General features: G+C 43.5%; 1 pseudogene; it reads left to right on the top strand.

Moving 5' to 3' along the window:
• Positions 1-14,070: 14,070 nt before the first annotated feature.
• LOC119269046 lies at positions 14,071-20,675 on the top strand (annotated as a pseudogene).
• The last annotated feature ends 415 nt before the right edge of the window (positions 20,676-21,090 follow it).

The following is a 21,090-nucleotide window of genomic DNA, read 5'->3' as shown; positions in this document are numbered from 1 at the left end:
TAAATCAGTAAGAGACATCATAGATCACACCATATCTAATAAAGTGCGGTTACGACGTTCAAACACACCATTACGATGTGGTGTTCTAGGTGGCGTGAGTTGCGAAACTATTCCGCATTGTTTCAAATGAAGACCAAACTCATAACTCAAATATTCACCTCCACGATCAGATCATAGAAACTTAATTTTCTTGTTACGATGATTTTCCACTTCACTCTAAAAGTCTTTGAACTTTTCAAATGTTTCAGACTTATGTTTCATCAAGTAGACATACCCATATCTGCTCAAATCATCTATGAAGGTCAGAAAAATAATGATACCCGCCACGAGCATCAACACTCATCGGCCCGCATATATCAGTATGTATTATTTCCAATAAGTCTGTTGCTCGTTCCATTGTTCCAGAGAACGGAGTCTTGGTCATCTTGCCCATGAGGCATGGTTCACAAACATCATATGATTCATAATCAAGTGATTCCAAAAGCCCATCAGCATGGAGTTTCTTCATGCGCTTTACACCAATATGACCTAAACGGCAGTGCCACAAATAAGTTGCACTATAATTATTAAACTTATATCTTTTGGCTTCAATACTATGAATATGTGTATCACTACTATCAAGATTTAGTACAAATAGACCACTCATCAAGTGTGCATGACCATAAAAGATATTACTCATATAAATAGAACAACCATTATTCTCTGATTTAAATGAATAACTGATACGTCTCCAACGTATCTATAATTTATGAAGTATTCATGCCATGTTTACAATAGTTTTATATGATTTTGGTATGATTTGATTAGAACTAACACGGACTGACGCCGTTTTCAACAGAACTACCGTGGTGTTGTTTTTGTGCAGAAATAAAAGTTCTCGGAATGCGATGAAAATCAACAGAGAATTTTTCTGGAAAATATAAAAAATACCGGAACAAAAATCTACCGGAGGGGAGTCCTGTGGGCCCCATGAGGGTGGGGCACGCCCACCCTCCTGGGCGCGCCCCTGTGCCTCATGGACTTCCCGTGGGGCCCCTTGACTTGTTCTCGACGCCAACCTCTCCTATAAATGCCCAAACCTCCAAAAAATAACCTAGATCGGAAGTTCTCCCACCGCAAGCCTCTGTAGCCATGAGAAATCAATCTAAGCCCTCTCTGGCACCCTGCCGGAGGGGGCCATCATCACCGGAGCACATGGAGGAGGATCCCGGAGGGGCCATCATCGTCATGAAGGCCAAGGACTAGAGGGAGAACCTTTCCTCATCCAGGGGGGGACATGAAGGAGGAAGCAAAAGGGGGAGAACCTCTCCTCCTCTCTCTCGGTGGCGCCGGAGTGCCATCAGGAGGGGAATCATCGCCGTGGTGATCGTCTTCATCAACATCACCATCATCATCACCATCCTCATCTCTTTTACACGGTCCACTCTCCCGCACCCCGCTGTAATCCCTACTTGAACATGGTGCTTTATGCCACAGATTATGATCCAATGATGTGTTGCCATCCTATGATGTTTTGAGTAGGTATCCTTTGTCTTTGGGTTGATTGTTGATCTAGATTGGTATGAGTTGTATGTTTTATTTTGGTGTTGTCCTATTGTGCCCTCCGTGTCGCGCAAGTGTGAGGGATTCCCGCTATAGGGTGTTGCAATACGTTCATGATTCGCTTATAGTGGGTTGCTTGAGTGACAGAAGCATAAACCTGAGTAAGGGGGTTGTTGCGTATGGGATAAAGGGGACTTGATGCTTTAATGCTATGGTTGGATTTTACCTTAATGATCTTTAGTAGTTGCGGATGCTTGCTTGAGTTCCAATCATAAGTGCATATGATCCAAGAAGAGAAAGTATGTTAACTTATGCCTCCCCCTCATATGAAATTGCAATGATGACTATCCGTGTTGTTAACAATTGTCTAGGACAATTCCGCACACCGATCCATCATTATTCCACACTCGCTATTTATAATATTTAGTAATATATTCTAACTTTATGATAACAACACCTACTTTCATATTTTAGCTCTCCGATATCATGCAAAGTTATCCTCTTCATACCCACAACGTAGTTTTATTTCTCGTTTCTAGTTGGAAGCAAACGTTCGGTGTACGTAGAGTCGTATCAATGGCAGATAGGGCTTGAGAGAATATTGATCTTACCTTTAGCTCCTTGTGGGTTTGACACTCCATACTTATCACTTCCACCATTGAGAATTGCTACGATGATTCCCTGCACTTGGGGATTATCAATAACCGTCTCGCATCAAACAAGATCCAGATATAATGTTCATGCTTAATGCTAGCACCAAATAACAATTATTCAGGTCTAAAACTAATCCCGAAGGTAGATGTAGAGGTAGCGTGCCGACGGCGATCACATCGACTTTGGAACCATTTCCCACGCGCATCGTCACCTTGTCCTTAGCCAATCTTCGCTTAATCCGTAGCCTCTATTTCAAGTTGCAAATATTAGCAACAGAACCAGTATCAAATACCCAGGCGCTACTGCGAGCATTAGTAAGGTACGCATCAATAACATGTATATCAAATATACCTTTCACTTTGTCATCCTTCTTATCCGCCAAATACCTGGGGCAGTTCCGCTTCTAGTGACCAGTCCCTTTGCAGTAGAAGCACTAAGTCTCAAGCTTAGGTCCATACTTGGGCTTCTTCACTTGAGCAACAACTTGCTTGGTGTTCTTTTTAAAGTTCCCCTTCTTTCCTTTGCCCTTCTTGAAACTAGTGGTCTTTTTGACCATCAACACTTGATGCTCCTTCTTGATTTCTACCTCCACAGCTTTTGGCATCGTGAAGAGCTCGGGAATTGTCTTATCCATCCCTTGCATATTATAGTTCATCATGAAGCTTTTGTAGCTTGGTGGCAGTGATTGAAGAACTCTGTCAATGACACTATCAACCGGAAGATTAACTCCCAGCCGAGTCAACTGATTGTGGTACCCAAACATTCGGAGTATGTGCTCACTGACAGAACTATTCTCCTCCATTTTACAGCTGTAGAACTTATTGGAGACTTCATATCTCTCAATTCGCGCAATTGCTTGAAATATTAACTTCAACTCCTGGAACATCTCATATGCTCCATGACATTCAAAACGTCGTTGAAGTCCCGGTTCTAAGCCTTAAAGCATGGCACACTGAACTATTGAGTAGTCATCAGATTTGCTCTGCCAGGTGTTCATAACATCTGGAGTTGCTCTTGCAGCGGGTTTGGCACCTAGCGGTGCTTCCAGGACGCAATTCTTCTTTGCAGCAATGAGGATAATCCTCAAGTTATGGACCCATTCCGTGTAGTTGCTACCATCATCTTTCAACTTAGATTTCTCTAGGAATGCATTAAAATTCAATGGAACAACAGCACGGGCCATTTATCTACAATAACATAGACATGAAAAATATTATCAGTTACTAAGTGCATGATAAATTAAAGTTCAATTCATCATATTACTTAAGAACTTCCACTTAGATAGACATCCCTCTAATCATCTAAGTGATCACGTGATCCATATCAACTAAACCATGTCCGATCATCACGTGAGATGGAGTAGCTTTCAATGATGAACATCACTATGTTGATCATATCTACTATATGATTCACACTCGACCTTTCGATATCGGTGTTCCGAGGCCATATCTGCATATGCTAGGCTCGTCAAGTTTAACCCGAGTATTCTGCATGTGCAAAACTGGCTTGCACCCGTTGTATGTGAACGTAGAGCTTATCACACCCGATCATCACGTGGTGTCTCAGCACGACAAACTGTAGCAATGGTGCATACTCAGGGAGAACACTTGTACCTTGAAATTTAGTGAGAGATCATCTTATAATGCTACCGCCGAACTAAGCAAAATAAGATGCATAAAGGATAAACATCACATGCAATCAAATAAGTGATATGATATGGCCACCATCATTTTATGCCTTTGATCTCCATCTCCAAAGCACTATCATGATCACCATCCTCACCGGCTTGACACCTTGATCTCCATCGAAGCATCGTTGTCGTCTCGTCAGCTATTGCTTCTATGACTATCGATACCGCTTAGTCATAAAGTAAAGCAATTACATGGCGATTGCATTTCATACAATAAAGCGATAACCATATGGCTCCTGCCAGTTGCCGATAACTGTTAGAAAACATGACCATCTCATACAACAATTTATATAATCACGTCTTGGCCATATCACATCACAACATGGCCTGCAAAAACAAGTTAGACGTCCTCTACTTTGTTGTTGCAACTTTTACGTGGCTGCTACAGGCTTAGCAAGAACCGTTCTTACCTACGACATAAAAACCACAACGTGGTATAGTGATTGATTTTTTATCTTCAGAAAGAACCTTGTTCATTGAATCCGATCCAACTAAAGTTGGAGAAACAGACACCCGCCAGCCACCTGTGTGCAAAGCATGTCGATAGAACCAGTCTCATGAACGCGGTCATGTAATGTCGGACTGGGCCGCTTCATCCAACAATACCGTTGAATCAAGAAATAACTAGTGACGGCAAGCAATATGTATATACCCATGCCCACAACTCCTTTGTGTTCTACTCATGCATATAACATCTACGCATAGACCTGGCTCGGATGCCACTGTTGGGAACGCAGTATTTCAAAAAAATTCCTACAATCACGCAAGATCTGTCTAGGAGATGCATAACAACGAGAGGGGAGAGTGTGTCTACGTACCCTCGTAGACCAAAAGCAGAAGCTTTGAGTAACTCAGTTGATGTAGCCGAACGTCTTCACGATCCAACCGATCAAGTACCGAATGCACGGCACCTCCGCGATCTGCACACATTCAGCTCGGTGACGTCCCTCGAACTCTAGATCCAGCTAAGGCCGAGGGAGAGTTTCGTCAGCATGATGGCGTGTTGATGGTGATGATGAAGTTATCGACATAGGGCTTTGCCTAAGCACTACGACAATATGACCGAGGTGGAAATATGTGGAGGGGGCACCGCACACGGCTAAGAGATCAACTTGTGTGTCTATGGGGTGCCCCCTCCCCGTATATAAATGAGTGGAGGAGGGTGCTACGTCTTGAGCTTACGTTGGTTTTCCTCGAAGAGGAAGGGATGATGCAGCAGAGTAGCGTAAGTATTCCCCTCAGTTTTTGAGAACCAAGGTATCAATCCAGTAGGAGGCCACGCTCAAGTCCCTCGTACCTGCATAAAGCGATAGCTACTCGCAACCAACGCAATTAGGGGTTGTCAATCCCTTCACGGTCACTTACGAGAGTGAGATCTGATAGATATAATATTTTTGGTATTTTTGGTATAAAGATGCAAAGTAAAAAGTAAAGGAAAAGTAAAAAAGCAAAGCAAGATTAAAGTGATGGAGATTGATATGATGAGAATAGACCCGGGGGCCATAGGTTTCACTAGTGGCTTCTCTCAAGAGCATAAGTATTCTACGGTGGGTGAACAAATTACTATTGAGCAATTGACAGAACTGAGCATAGTTATGAGAATATCTAGGCATGATCATGTATATAGGCATCACGTCCGTGACAAGTAGATCGAAACGATTCTGCATCTACTACTATTACTCCACTCATCGATCGCTATCCAGCATGCATCTAGAGTATTAAGTTTAAAACAGAGTAACGCCTTAAGCAAGATGACATGATGTAGAGAGAAAATTCATGCAATATGAAATAAACCCCATCTTGTTATCCTCGATGGCAACAATGCAATACGTGCCTTGCTGCCCCTTCTGTCACTGGGAAAGGACACCACAAGATCAAACCCAAAGCTAAGCACTTCTCCCATGGCAAGAACTACCAATCTAGTTGGCCAAACCAAACGGATAATTTGAAGAGACTTGCAAAGATAACCAATAATACATAAAAGAATTCAGAGAAGATTCAAATATTATTCATAGATAGACTTGATCATAAACCCAGAATTCATCGGTCTCAACAAACACACCGTAAAAAGAAGATTACATCGAATAGATCTCCACAAGAGAGGGGGAGAACTTTGTATTGAGATCCAAAAAGAGAGAAGAAGCCATCTAGCTACTAACTATGGACCCGAAGATCTGAGGTAAACTACTCACACTTCATCGGAGAGGCTATGATGATGTAGAAGCCCTCCATGATGACGACCCTCTTCCGGCGGAGCTCCGGAACAGGCCCCAAGATGGGATCTCGTGGATACAGAAAGTTGCGGCGGTGGAATTAGGTTTTTGGCTCCTGTTCTGATCGTTTGGGGGTACGTAGGTATATATAGGAGGAAGGAGTACGTCGGAGGAGCACCAAGGGGCCCACGAGGCAGGGGGCGCGCCCTAGGGGGGGAGGGGCGCCCCCCACCCTTATGACCGCCTCTTTGACTCCTTGGAGTAGGGTCCAAGTCTCCTGGATCACGTTTGGTGAGAAAATCACGTTCCCGAAGATTTTATTCCATTTGGACTCCGTTTGATATTCTGTTTCTCCGAAACACTGAAATAGGAAAAAAAACAATTCTGGGCTGGGCCTTCGGTTAATAGGTTAGTCCCAAAAATAATATAGAAGTGGAAAATAAAGCCCAATATAGTCCAAAATAGTAGGTAATATAGCATGGAGCAATCAAAAAATATAGATACGTTGGAGATGTATCAGAGGGGGCCGGCCGGCCTCATAGGGCGTGCCCCAAGAGGGGAATCCTACTCCTACTAGGAGTAGGTTCCCCCTTTCCTAGTCCAACTAGGAGGGGAAGGAAAGGAAAGAGGGGAAGAAGGAAAGGGGGGTCGGCCCCCCTCCCCAATTCGGATTGGGCTTGGGAGGTGTGCCCCTCCTCTTGGCTGCCTTCTCCTCTCTTCCACTAAAGCCCATGAAGGCCCATTAACCCCCCGGGGGGGTCCGGTAACCCCCCAGTACTCCGGAAAATGCCCGAACCTATTTGAAACCTTTCCGGTGTCCAAACATAACCTTCCAATATATCAATCTTCATGTCTCGACCATTTCGAGACTCCTCGTCATGTCCGTGATCACATTCGGGACTCCGGACAACCTTCGGTACATCAAATCACATAACTCACAATACATATCGTCATCGAACGTTAAGCGTGCGGACCCTATGGGTTCGAGAACTATGTAGACATGACCGAGACTCATCTCCGGTCAATAACCAATAGCGGAACCTGGATGCTCATATTGGTTCCTACATATTCTACGAAGATCTTTATCAGTCAAACCGCATAACAACACACGTTGTTCCCTTTGTCATCGGTATGTTACTTGCCCAAGATTCGATCGTCGGTATCATCCTACCTAGTTCAATCTCGTTACCGGCAAGTCTCTTTACTCATTCCATAATGCATCATCCCGCAACTAACTCATTAGTCACATTGCTTGCAAGGCTTATAGTGATGTGCATTACCGAGAGGGCCCAGAGATACCTCTCCGACAATCGGAGTGACAAATCCTAATCTCGATCTATGCCAACTCAACAAACACCATCGGAGACACCTGTAGAACATCTTTATAATCACCCAGTTACATTGTGACATTTGATAGCACACTAAGTGTTCCTCCGGTATTTGGGAGTTGCATAATCTCATAGTCATAGGAACATGTATAAGTCATGGAGAAAGCAATAGCAATAAACTAAACGATCATAGTGCTGAGCTAACGGATGGGTCTACTCCATCACATCATTCTCTAATGATGTGATCCCGTTCATCAAATGACAACACATGTCCATGGCTCGGAAACTTAACCATCTTTGACTAACGAGCTAGTCAAGTAGAGGCATACTAGGGACACTCTGTTTGTCTATGCATTCACACATGTACTAAGTTTCTAGTTAATACAATTCTAGCATGAATAATAAACATTTATCATGATATAAGGAAATATAAATAACAACTTTATTATTGCCTCTAGGGCATATTTCCTTCAGGCGGGGGGAGTAGAAATGTCGAAAAAGCTCCATCGATGGCCGCACTTCGACGAAGCCCTCATAGAGATGGGCGAAGATGGCCAAGGCCAACACCACATCTGGGTGGAGGTGCAACATATGGAGTACATAATGCTCCAGCACTGCCAAGAAGAATTCAGAGAAAGTGGACACCAGACCGGCGACAAGGAAATTGATGAAGATGGGGACCATGTCCGCATCTACTCCTTAATTGGCTACCTGCTGGCAACATTTGCGAGCACCCCCACTGATGCCTAAGGCCACCAACCAAGAAGCATAGTCCCTTGCTGTCGGCATCCGCGTAAACCGACTCGTGCAAGGCCAGCTCCAGCGGCTGCGGCATCGCCGCCTCCTTGCTTTTCTTACCCTTATCCGCAACGGGCTTGGAACTACAAGACGCCATGGAAAGGAGATCTCGAATGGGGGTAGAAGCGGGGAAAAGAAGAAGGAATTGTGGCAACGATAGAGGATGGTTGGGTGGCAAGGACGACGGAACAAGCTAATGGTGTTCTGGCCCCTCACATCAGACGGAAGAGAAACCGCCCGCCTCTCGGTGATAATTGCCCATGTTCTCTACTTCCCCAGAATGTGCCGCAAGCGTGGTTGGGAATCGAGGTGCTCCCGTGGTCTGACAAAACCACCGACCAAGCCATCCTTCAATGCAACATAGAAAAGTCTCCAACGCCCGGTCCCATCATGAGTGGCTGGTCGCCATATGTTAAGGCTCTGGAGCGGCAGGGCCCCGTCCCCCGTCTCGAGCCCTGTAGCTGGTCGCCACGTATTACTAACTCGGTAAAGAGGAGCTTTGACGACAAAGGCAAACACATTTCTCCACCTAGGGGAATACCTTTTGGAGACCCTGATGTGCCCGCTGGACTATGGCCTGGGTTGTCAGGATATAGTTCAAGAGATGAGAGCAGACCATCTTCGGGAAGTCCTTCGCGGGGCCTCCCCAAGAAGACGCGTTGACACACCACCTACCCATTCGGGAGGAATGGGTCTTGACTCTAGAGGTCGTGTGATGGCCCGTACGAAGGAACACTACAACCTGCTTTAGGAAATTAAGGGACGAAGGGTGAATGGGTAGCCCTTGCGCATGGGCTCCAGAAGAACCCGTGCGGACCAAGTCATCTACAACGACTACAATAAGATTCGCCTACCAATTACACTTCTACACTGGCGATACTTCGCTACCATCCGACGTATACTGAAGGAGGTAGATAAGTATCTGGGGGGTAACACACTGCCCCGAGAGGATGTCATCATCACTCGTACAAGCGTGACATGGGCAACCATGCCACCATGGTACAGGCTATACCAGCCTACTCCAATGTATATTCAACGAACAAGAACCTCCGACAGGTCCTTCCCCGACTCTATAAATAGGGGAGACCAAAGCCTCATGAGGGTCGATCTTTTCATCTTGTAACAGACACATTGTAGCTCTCTACCATTGTAATACATAGTAAGGCAGGAGTAGGGTATTACACCAAGAAGGTGGCAAAAACCTGGGTAGTTCTTTGTGTTCATCTGTAGTTCACCCACCACATTTCATCCGTGACTTAGGATTGCTAGACGTGTTCAGTCCTTGGCCGAACTCTAAAAGGGTTGTTGCTCACAAGTCATATGTAGGTTCTTAAACCGACACTAGGTGAGTCCCAATATTTTCCAAGACCTTCCTCGAGGCCCAAGGATCCTCTTGGAACAAACAGAGACAAAATTGGTAAAGAATCATGAAAGTTACAACAATTCTCATTGTCATAATCACTTCCTACAAGCACATGTATGAGTGTGGATGCTCGTACTAGAACCTGCGCATGGTGTTTCATATTTTGATCACCATTTACTCAAACGAACTTCGAGGGTGTTTTTGGGCTCACTGGATTCGTATGAATGAGCCTGATAACCTTATGGTATTGGATATCCCCACTGGGCTTTTTGTGGAATCTCCTTTCCTCAAAATCCATGAAAGGCCTTGATCTAGTGCTTGTAATTCCTCCGTATTCATTCCTACTTGGGTCCATGTGAGTTTCAAATCACCTACACATACAACAAAGCAAAGAAAAAGGTAATACAAGTAAAGATTATTTAATGCTCACATTAAAATGAGTGTAAATAAGAATCATGCATAATGAACATGAAAGTGGATCCATGGGACATGATATAAGGAGTTTTATGCAACAAGCGACCTCTAAAATGTGACATAAAATGGAGCCATGAATCTACATCTCCAAACTAAAACAAATAGAAGAAGCTTGGTTAGAAGGAACTAGGGGCTCTTCTGAATAAAGGAAAGAGGATAAATTCCAGAGTTGGATTTTGCGTGTTCATGTACCGTCAAAGATAAAGGTTTTTGTATGGAGATTAGCAAAAGATTCTCTCCATACACAATTGACATTTCGCAACATGGTATATCGCGGAAGAGAACAAATGTGCCACATGTGGAATGGCAGATATCTTGAAGACATTCGTTAATTGAATGCGCAATGTCAAAATGTGTCTAGGCATTGGCAGCAGAAGAAGTTGTAGAGCAAGTATATATATATATATATATATATATATATATATGAAAAATTAGGTAAAATCAAAAGACTGGAACTTGGAACTTATAGAGAAGATGCTGCCACATGAAATGACATAATTTTAGTCATTCTTTGGGCGATCTGACATGATAGAAAAAAGGCTATTCATGGAAATCTTTTCCAACGCCAGCTATCTACTCATAGCTTTAGAGGAAATTATTTAGCGGGAGCTTACTATGCTACATAAGGTTACGAAAGCGTCAGTTCGACAAGGCTTAATGTGCTAGCATGGATCCCTACCTCCCTGGCTCAGCGAAGTTTAATGTCGACGCCACACTAGGGAAACCTGATGATAAAGGAGCTGCGGTGGTGGTGGTCAAAAGCAACTTAGGTTAATTTCTCGGAGCATCGAGTATAGTTTTTGATGGAGTCACCATAAATGAAACATTGGAAGCACTAGCGGGAAGGGAAGTCCTCTCCTTGGCCGTCCAGGCGATTTAAAGTGTCAAGTGATTGTTTGAGTGTAACCAAAACCTTTCATGACAAGTGCAGATCTACATACGCTCATATCATCAATGTATCATCGATAAATTCGAGCTCACTCACATGCTTTTGATGTTGTGTCTTTCAGCCATGAAGGAAGATTATCAAATAAAGAAGAAAATAGGTTAGCGAGGTTCTTGCTAAGCTTGGATATTGGCAGATACGTCTGGTTGTTTTTCGCGCCGGATGGTGTTTGTATACCAAACTCAATTAACATTAATTTGAATAAGGCGGGGTGCCATTCTAAGAAAAACTCCGGGTTTGCGTCGATTACGGAAAGAGGCGACTCCAGTGTGGCCGGACGTTGTCATTCCACCTGCACCGAAAAGCGAAATAAGCAGCATAACTTTTATTGTGAAAAGGCTAAAGGCCAAACCCTTACAAAACGCCTTTAAAGAAATTACAAAATGCATCCAAGTTCTTGGGGTGCCGAAGTCTTCTTCTTCTTGCATCCACCATCGGCTCGCCGTAAGAAAGCTCGTTGCCATCTCTGGGCCTCCGTCTTAGTGGAGCAAACTTGCTTAAATCTAGGAGCTTATAGAAGTAACGACCAAGAAGATCGATGTAGATTAGAAGATGCCGGTGGCTACAATATGCGTTGGAAATCGCCCTCCCGGAGAACAAAACAACGGAAAGGGCCTCTAGAACTCCCCAGTTCCGGCCAGACGGAGACGAGGAACAAAACCTCACACACTCTTCAACGAGGCGGAGACTGATCACATTCATTGTCGGTCAAAACTGGAGGTAGAGGACCAAGAGGTACAACCATGTTGTCCGCTCTACAGGAGAGCGTGACCAAGAAAATTTTGTAGAAAAATACGCCAGACCTGAAGAACTAGATATGAGGACGGACTATCGTCCACACATCTCTTGCGATACGAGCAAGCATCACCTAAACGAGGGAGCAACATAACTTGCCAGGACTTCCGTTAAGCGCACGGTTAAGGATGGCAACGGGTCGGGTTTGGATTGGGTTGAACAATATCAAATCCATATCCATATCCATGAAGACAGTCTTTGCCCGCCCATGAAAAAATCCATGGATGAAAAATTGTGTCCATGTTCAAATCCGATGGATATCCATATCCACTGGATATCCATTGGGTCCTCTCAAGACATGTAAATAAAACTTAACACAATATTAACATAAACTCTTCTATTCTTCACCTCGTGGCAGGCTAGGCTTCACTTATGGTAAATCAACATCCAGTAACAACCTAAAATCATTTAGTATTTTTCTAACAGATAAGAATGACGAGTCATTTAAGAAGGAGATAAAAATAAGGAAAGGGGTGTTGGAGTATGTTACAGAGGGGATTGACTGTCAACTTATAAAAGTTATGATGGAGATTGTGTGATTTCTTATGCATGGTTTAGATAAAAAAAATGTAAAATTGTCGTGGGACATGTGAATGTGGGGCAGGGATGAAAGATTTTTCCCATTAAGTCATACTATCGGGTCGGGTTTGGGTATATCCATGGGTACAAGATTATATCCATGCCCTATCCACGAATAATTGGGTCGGGTTTGGGCACCACCCATGGACACAAAAGCATATCCAAACCCTATCCATTCGGGTCGGATATCCATGGATATCCATGTCCATGGATAAAATTGCCATCCTTACGCACGATAGTGCAGTGGCGGTGCTACATGTTGTTTATGACGTCAACCGACATCACAAAATTCGGGTTAGCTTCACTAATACACCAGTGTCTTATAACTATATAAGTATTATCTACATATATGCATTTACATATATAGCTTTAACATCTCTCCTAGTACCGCCGCTGCGGTAGTGGCGAGGTTATAATCATGTCAATGCCTTATGTTGGCCTACAGGTTCGCGTAGGTACTCTTATGCCATGCCTCTAAGGCTGATCATGAATGGTAAGTTGTGGTACACGAACTGAGGGCAATGCATACGTCAACGGCGAACTAAAACAACATATTACAGCACTGTGTATGTGCGGCTGTATATACTACTCCCTCCGTTTCTAAATATTTATCTTTCTAGACATTTCAAATGACTACTACATATAGATGTATGTAGACATATTTTAGAGTGTAGATTCACTCATTTTGCTCCGTATGTAGTTACTTATTGAAATGACTAGAAAGACAAGTATTTAGAAACGGAGGGAGTAGTGAATAGTGATGAATGCACGGGCCGGAACTCGTCATTTCTTGCTGGAACGAATTGACATTGGCATCTTTTGCGCACATGCTCGGATGATTCCCTTTCGTGCAAATAACAAGGTTACCTCCCATCTGCAACGATAGACAATACCAGCGCTATACAACCAAAACGATGGATAGAATATTTTTTTTTTTTGAACAATGGATAGAATATTCTCGTTAGCGTACACAAGAAGAACGAACCCAACCCCTGGGCGGGCCGGTTCCCTCCCATGGGCCCGAATCGGCAAGCTGCCTCTCGATGCACTTGGGTCTTCGAATTCCTTCCACCCATTTTTATTCCATGCCCGATCTCTTTCTTTCTTTTTTGCATAAAGGCGGCAATGCAAACCGAGCAACTGGAAGGAATCCCCGCACCGCGATAATCACGAAGCGCGACGCAAGCGCCACAACTCAACTCCCCCACTGACTGCCTCTGTCTCCTCCCCAAACCCCGCGCCGCCCAAGCGCCTCCTCGCCGCCGCCGCCGCCGCCGCCGCCGCCGGACCCAGCTAGGGTTCCGGCGAGCTCGCGGCCTCGCCGCCCGCCGCCCCTCCTCCCTCGAGGGCTCCGCTCTCCGGTGAGGGCGCCCGCCCCTGCGCCCCCTTGCTGGGTGCGTGTGATCTACGCTCTCCCGTGTTTCAGTTTACGGCTGGTCTGTTTGGGTATTGGTTCCGTCTGTGCGGGGGGGATTCCTTCGCTTTGCGCGTGATTCGGGGTCGCGATTTTGTGCTGCTACGAGCTTATTAGTGCTGGTCTGGGATTTTATTTTTATTTTATTCGGGCGAATACCGAATATGTGCTGTCTTGCTTTTTAGCTGGCCGGACCAGGGAATGCTGCTTTGCACATATTCTTCGCTCCAGGGAGGCTCGCATTGTTTAAATTGAGACGATTTCCCGATGGCTTGTAGTTGTGGACGAGCGGTTGCGAGCGGCACTCAATAATCGTGAGAGCGATGTGTTTGTTTATTGGGTGGACCTTGAATGGTTAGCCTTGTTGATGTGGGGAAACTCTAGGCGCTTGCCGTGACACGACACAGCAAGGAGCGTTGGATTGTTGGCTGGTGGTCCTGCACCCAGTTTCCACTCTGGCCACATATGCTGCTTATCTTGGTTAGCTGTTGTGCCAGTGGGCGGCTTATTGTCTGAGTTGAGTTTCATACTCTGCTCTCCGACTAGCGCACAATCTGTTCGTCGAATCATATATGAAGCAGTAACTGAGTCAACGTGCCACTTAGTGACAGTGTGTCCTCTCTCCTCTGTGTTTTACTGCTTGCTATTGTCTACGATTTGCTATTGTTATTGAATCCGGTCTAACCGGCTATTATCTCTTTTATAGATTTGATAGCAGCTATGCAAAAGGATACAGGCTCTGGTGATGTTTCTCCTTCTCATGCAGGACGTGTGAGACATCGGAGGCGCCCTAATGAGGTTAGCTGTGTCCTCGTGATATTTTTCTTTTCGAATTTTGTTCCATGCGTGTCTGGCTTATTTCATGTTTTACCAGTTTGGAAAGCTCTTTATTTCAAAGTATGCTGTTGCATTCACACTATGTGTAGGCCTGTTTTTCAGCAAAGTTGTTAATTTTTTCTTGCAAATTTTTGTTTACTAATGTGATGGCTATGCTACAAACATCTTAGAGCTACACTGAAAGGAAAACACCACCTCAACTTCCTTAAAAGGTGCCTGTACTGTGCATAAAATGTGATGGCTATGCTACAAACATCTTAGAGCTACACTGAAAGGAAAACACCACCTCAACTTCCTTAAAAGGTGCCTGTACTGTGCATAAAATGTGATGGCTATGCTACAAACATCTTAGAGCTACACTGAAAGGAAAACACCACCTCAACTTCCTTAAAAGGTGCCTGTACTGTGCATAAAAGAAAACCTTGTGCCGCTATTGCTCAGTTGCTTTGTTTTACCAGTCATTCATTTATTTCGTTGATAATGGAGTATCTTTTTTTGGAGCTAATCTTATATTTTTCTTCAGACTGCCACCGATGGGAATAGAGCCAATGGGACGGTTTTGCTTGTGAGCGACCAGAACAAGTACAAGTCAATGCTTATCCGTACATATTCAACTTTGTGGATGATTGGAGGCTTTGTGTTCGTAGTTTATATGGGTCATCTTTATATCTGGGCCATGGTGGTTGTGATTCAAATATTTATGGCAACAGAGCTTTTTAACCTACTCAGAAGATCCAGCGAAGAGAAACAACTGCCAGGGTTCAGGCTCCTGAATTGGTATACTATTATTTTGAACCAGAAAATTGCTAATGACTTACCTGCCACCAATTTAATACATTTCGAAAGTACATATATTTTTGTGTGAACAAGTCCTATCACTTGTTGGCAGGCACTTCTTCTTCACCGCAATGTTGTTTACTTATGGGCGTTTTCTTAGCCGGGAGCTTGTTAACACAGTAACTTCAGATCACTTGCTGTATAAGCTCGTCAGCGGCCTAATAAAGTATCAGATGTTTATTTGCTATTTTCTTTATATTGCAGGTAAGGCTCAATACATTTTGCAATATGCAAATGATTTCCATTGATGACGATTTGTTTAAAAACTTCCATGTCATTTTAAGAATATTTTTGGCTTATAACATTATTCTAACATACTAAGGGCATCTCCAACGCTGTTGCTCAAAACACCCGCATACGTTAGGACCGAGCTGTCCGGACATAGTTTGCCATCCAAAGCAGACCGGTATTTGTCCGCGGATGCGTCCTTGTCCGAATTCCCGCAAACTGGAAGCGAACCTGGGGAAGGTTTGCGGGAGTCCGGACATCCGCCTGGCCAATCAAAAGCCACCATGTACCCCTCTCTCCTCTCTGTCCGCGCAGGATGGCGGAAGGCCGCTGCTATTTGACTGAAGGAGAACAACGTAAAGCATGTTTGGTGGAAGCTGCTACTTGTATGAACAACGCGATTAGTGTTAGCTGCTTTGGCTAGCTAGGCTATTGGCCAGAAGCTGCTTTGGCTAGCTAGGCTATTTGGCGGAAGCTGCTAGTGAGCAACGTGATTAATTAGTGTTTGGCTGTTTGGCGGAAGTTGCTTTGGCTAGCATGTTTTGCCAGAAGCTGCTAGCTACGTGACTACTTGTATGCATCGGAATGCTAAGATATTTGGCAGAAAGCTGTTGCCCGCTGCCGCTGCTATCTTTTTTAAGTTAATAGAGGCGGACATTTGAGGTATAGGGTTGGATGGCTGACTTCCGTATTCACTCTGCGGACGCATCCGGAAGCGCCCGCGGATGTTTGCAGTGTCTGTTTTGAGGGATTGCGTTGGAGATGCTCTAATATGTGTAAAGAGCTTATCGAAAACAGAGTAATAGACTGTCCTACCCATGACATTTATAGCCTGCTTGGTACTGAATATTGGAGGAATGGAAGTTCTACATTATTTTACCTATTTTGGATGGTTATTAGGGGTTTGCAAAGGTCAATAACTAAAGTTCTGTGTAAAACACAATTTTCTGGAAAAGCTGGTTTCTTTTAATTTTGTAATTTGCTTGGTTGCATGAGTTTCTCTTAGATATTCTTTTCTTGGAACCTGCTTGTCATATCTTGTTAATTTCTAGTTTATATCTGGCATAAAACTAATATATAACTCCCATGATCCAGGCTTTGTATGGTTTATTTTGACTCTGAAGAAGAAGACATACAATTATCAGTTCAAACAGTATGCCTGGACGCACATGATCCTTTTAACGGTTTTTGCCCAATCTTCTTTCACCGTGGCAAATATATTTGAAGGGATGTTCTGGTAAGCCATATATTTACCTTGTTAGCGTACTATTGTCTACAATTTTGACTTTCTGATTTCACTGAAATGTCTGGTTATTTCTACCTAGTTCTGACATTTAACATGTATTTATTTAGTCTAGTTCAAACATTGAAGCTTCCTCGCCTAAAAAGCACCCGAAGTTGTTAAAGTAACTTCAAGAGGCCTGATTTCCTGTACAGCTGTAAAAACTATTTTGCCATGAAATCCTGAACCTCTTTAAGGGCCTGTTCGGGTCAAAGGAAAGAAAAGCATAGGATTGGAGGGAATCGCTGGAAATGGAGAGGAATGCAGTTGCAAAACATAGGATAGAAAACTGCAGCACCTGCATGCACAGTTGGCGTCCGGGAGAGAGGAAAAGTGACCATAGGAAATCTGCCCATGTGGGTCCCGGCCAGTTTATTTTAAACGTTGAAAAGGATAGGCACTACCTTCAATTCCTGTGCGTGCAGGACCAAATCGTACATGGATCAACCCATGGTGTGGGCCCAGTTGCATGGTTTGCGGCAGCTTTTCTCTTCCATCCCTCGGGCCTACGAGAAAACAAGCGCTCTGGGCAGATTTTTCTTTTCCCGTGAAAACGCAGGTGTGTGAGACTTTCCATCGGATTGGAAAGGACGCGTTCCTTCGTATCAAACGGTGTTTCCTGCAGCAATTCCATAGGAACGAGTTTCCAGTGCTTTTCCTTCGGTTTTCCAACGTACCGAACAGGGCCTAACTTTATAGGAATTTCCCATACACTGGGTTGGCCATATTGACCTATTTGAGATTTTGTTCTGGTAGAAGTAGTGTTTGTATCTCTCAACCTACCACTTTAAGAACATTCAGGTCCCAACCAGAAAGAAAATAAAATAAAAAAGGGAAAGAACTTAGGAGTGCTGGCGCAACAGGCAACAGCTATGATCATACGTGTACCATGTTGCTGTTTAATTTCTGTGCGTTGCTATTTCCATTTTGTACTATATCTATTATGGAGGGTAGATTTTTATTTTTCATGTTTAAGTTAAGCTACTTTATATAGCACACGCTGTTGAATAAGTCGTCCAATTTGGTTCTATGCATGCTAATTAAGCGAGTTACTTTGATATTTTAGCCTGTACATTTCACAGAGTCCAAACATCTTCAATTCTATGCTTGCACAGGTTTCTTCTCCCTGCTTCGCTCATTGTGATCAATGACATTGCTGCGTATTTATTTGGGTTTTTTCTCGGGAGAACACCATTGATCAAGTTATCACCAAAGAAAACATGGGAAGGTTTTATTGGTGCATCGGTGACAACCATCATCTCTGCTTTTCTGGTGAGACGAAAGCCTTGAATTATATACAAGATTACTCTTCCCATTCTTACCTTTCCCTTTTTTGGCAGTTGGCAAACGTAATGGGTCATTTTCAGTGGTTAACCTGCCCAAGAAAGGTAAGATGATTTTTCTTAAGAATGTGATTGTTGTGATAAATAGTTAGGCTGCTGAATTTGTTCTTAAATTTATCATGAAAATATTTTTCAGGACCTGTCGACAGGATGGCTTACCTGTGATCCCGGTTCTATGTTTAAGCCAGAGCATTACTTTTTGGGGGATTGGGTGCCACAATGGGTAAGAACATCCTTTCAATTTGTTAAGTTTGACACTGTCTTATTCTACTACAAGCTTATGTGCTTCCCGAGTCAGTTTACTCTGCTTTCATCCTACATGGCCATGATATGGGGTTGACATGCAAGTGGTTTTGGATGACATATCAACCAATCAGGAACTAACCAAAAAAACATGGTGGGTCTGCATGCTATCTTGAAATTTCCTTCCATTTCTCCATCCCTTCCTCCCTGCTGCCCTCCCTCACTACCCCACCTTGATCTGCTGCTCCCAAACACCGCCCGGATTGTCCCCATTGTGGCGGAATCTGACCTCGGCACTGCTCTCCTGGTCGCCTTCTCACTCACATGAACAGTAGGAAGGGCATGTTTGCTCTCAATGTGTGCTTTCTTGATGCATGGAATCAGCAATGACAGGTACTTGTGTGAGCCTTGATTTGCATGGCTTATGCAGACATGATTTTTCCTTGTAACCGAGTGAACTTTCCAGCTTTTCTCTTTTTGAAAAAAGGCGGGCTATACAAAAGTCCAAATTGGCCGTGAGCAAGTTTAGCGAGTTGTCAAGAAGAGTCATCTCTGGCAGCGGCCACAAACGAATGGCACTGGCTTATACTCAGACTTCTGTAGATATAGAGAGAGGGGTAACACTGTGTTTGACAAGAAAAAAATGTCTACCTCCCACTTCTAGTACCCTAATATCCTTCAAGCCTTGCTGTCTGTCCACCTCTGCACAGCAAGTCGTGACTTGTTGTGGATGCTGATGTATCTCGCAAGTGGCATCCACGGAGTTTGACATATGTGCGCCATGTATGCTAAAACCATGGGGATTTGGGTAAGGTTAGACCTGGTACTTGAATGTCCAGAGTTTATCCCCTTTCTGATCCTTCAAACCTTGAAAGGTCAAACAACCATAATCACGTCATGCGCGTGTGATCAAATTCTTGATTGAATGAACAAACTATTTTCTTCTTCCATATCCATCAAATTCCCCTGCTTGGTGTATTAATGCAACTTGATCATAATAACTGATGTATTTATTTTAGTCTACTGTTTTGTCATTGGGTTTGTATCATGTTTCCAGAGTTTCTGAATTTAACACTTTTCTCCTGGCAGTTTCCATGGAAAGAAGTTTTCCTTTTACCCGTGCAGTGGCATGCTTTAGCCCTTGGTTTGTTTGCATCGATAATAGCACCATTTGGAGGATTTTTCGCAAGTGGCTTCAAGAGGGCTTTTAAAATAAAGGTGCGTACTGCCTCGTTATTTTTCTCTCTTTAGGAATACTGAAGTATGGAGATTATACACTGTTTCACTATGATTTATCTGCAAATTTTGTAGGATTTTGGCGACAGTATACCTGGACATGGTGGAATTACTGACCGAATGGATTGTCAAGTAAGTTGAAGGAATTTCGTTACGATTCAATATCTAGCCTGTGCAGTTTAGCTGAACAAATGTTGATTTTTCATGCATTTCGCAGATGGTCATGGCAGTCTTTGCATACATATATCACCAATCCTTTATCTCGCCCCACAATTTCTCTGTTGACACAATCTTGGATCAGGTCAGTATTGTATCTTGTTTTCATACCATGATCTTGTTATCCTGGGTGATTCTTATGCATTGCCGACTTTTCTCCATCCAGATTGTAAGAAACCTAACCTATGAGGAGCAGAAATCCTTATACCAGCAACTAGGAGAGATCTTCCGTGAAAGGCAGTTTATGCAAAGCTGAAGATTTATTTGCGCGTGAACCACACAACCACACAAGACAGCTGCGTATGGTTCATTATGTAGTTAGATCTATGTACAGCATCATAGCTCCTCTGTACCGTGATAGACTGATGTCCTTATCCAAACCATTGTACAGAACGGAGTGTGGATAGGGTTTAGGTTCTTGATCCGCTCTCCACTTATGTTGCTTCTTTTAATCATCTGCGCTAATTCTCTCCTTGTTCGTTATCATCCGTGTTCTTGTAAAAACAGAGCTGGAAAAGCTTATTCGTGTATATCACTTTTTTCGGTCTTGGCATCAAATATTTTGTAAGGTTTGCCAGTGGCCTTTTTTTTTTAGGAACCATGTCTTGTTCGTTAAACAGTCACAGACTCGAATTGAATGGCAAACGTTTCTTGTCACGTAATTTCTGCTCCTTGCGCAACTTTTTTTTGGAAAGCTTGTGCGGTTGTGCCAAGCATCTGTTGGTCTCGGATAATTCCTGCTCGCGCAGCATGATAGAGATTTTAGTGAGTACTCCTCCAAATGGACGGTGCGCTTTGACTTTTGTGGTCTTCATTGCACAACTTTGATTATGATTTTCACTTGTTGTATGTCCACTAAATTAGTATAAATATACATGAAATAACACTGTTTTGCAAGACAAGTAGTATGACATTACCAGTTATACATATTCAATGCATGCATTTTTATGTACTATCATTGTTCAGAAAACTGTGCAAAGTCAACCATGCCTTAAATTTTGGGATAGTCTTCAATAACATGTCTTTTGTTCACTGGACACGCTTCAAATGCTTCTCTTATATATGTGTAAAT

The sequence above is a fragment of the Triticum dicoccoides genome, chromosome 3A, assembly GCF_002162155.2.
Source record: "Triticum dicoccoides isolate Atlit2015 ecotype Zavitan chromosome 3A, WEW_v2.0, whole genome shotgun sequence".
Lineage (NCBI taxonomy): Eukaryota > Viridiplantae > Streptophyta > Magnoliopsida > Poales > Poaceae > Triticum > Triticum dicoccoides.
The sequence above is the reverse complement of the archived record's forward strand: the minus strand, read 5'-3'. Positions and strand labels throughout refer to the sequence as shown.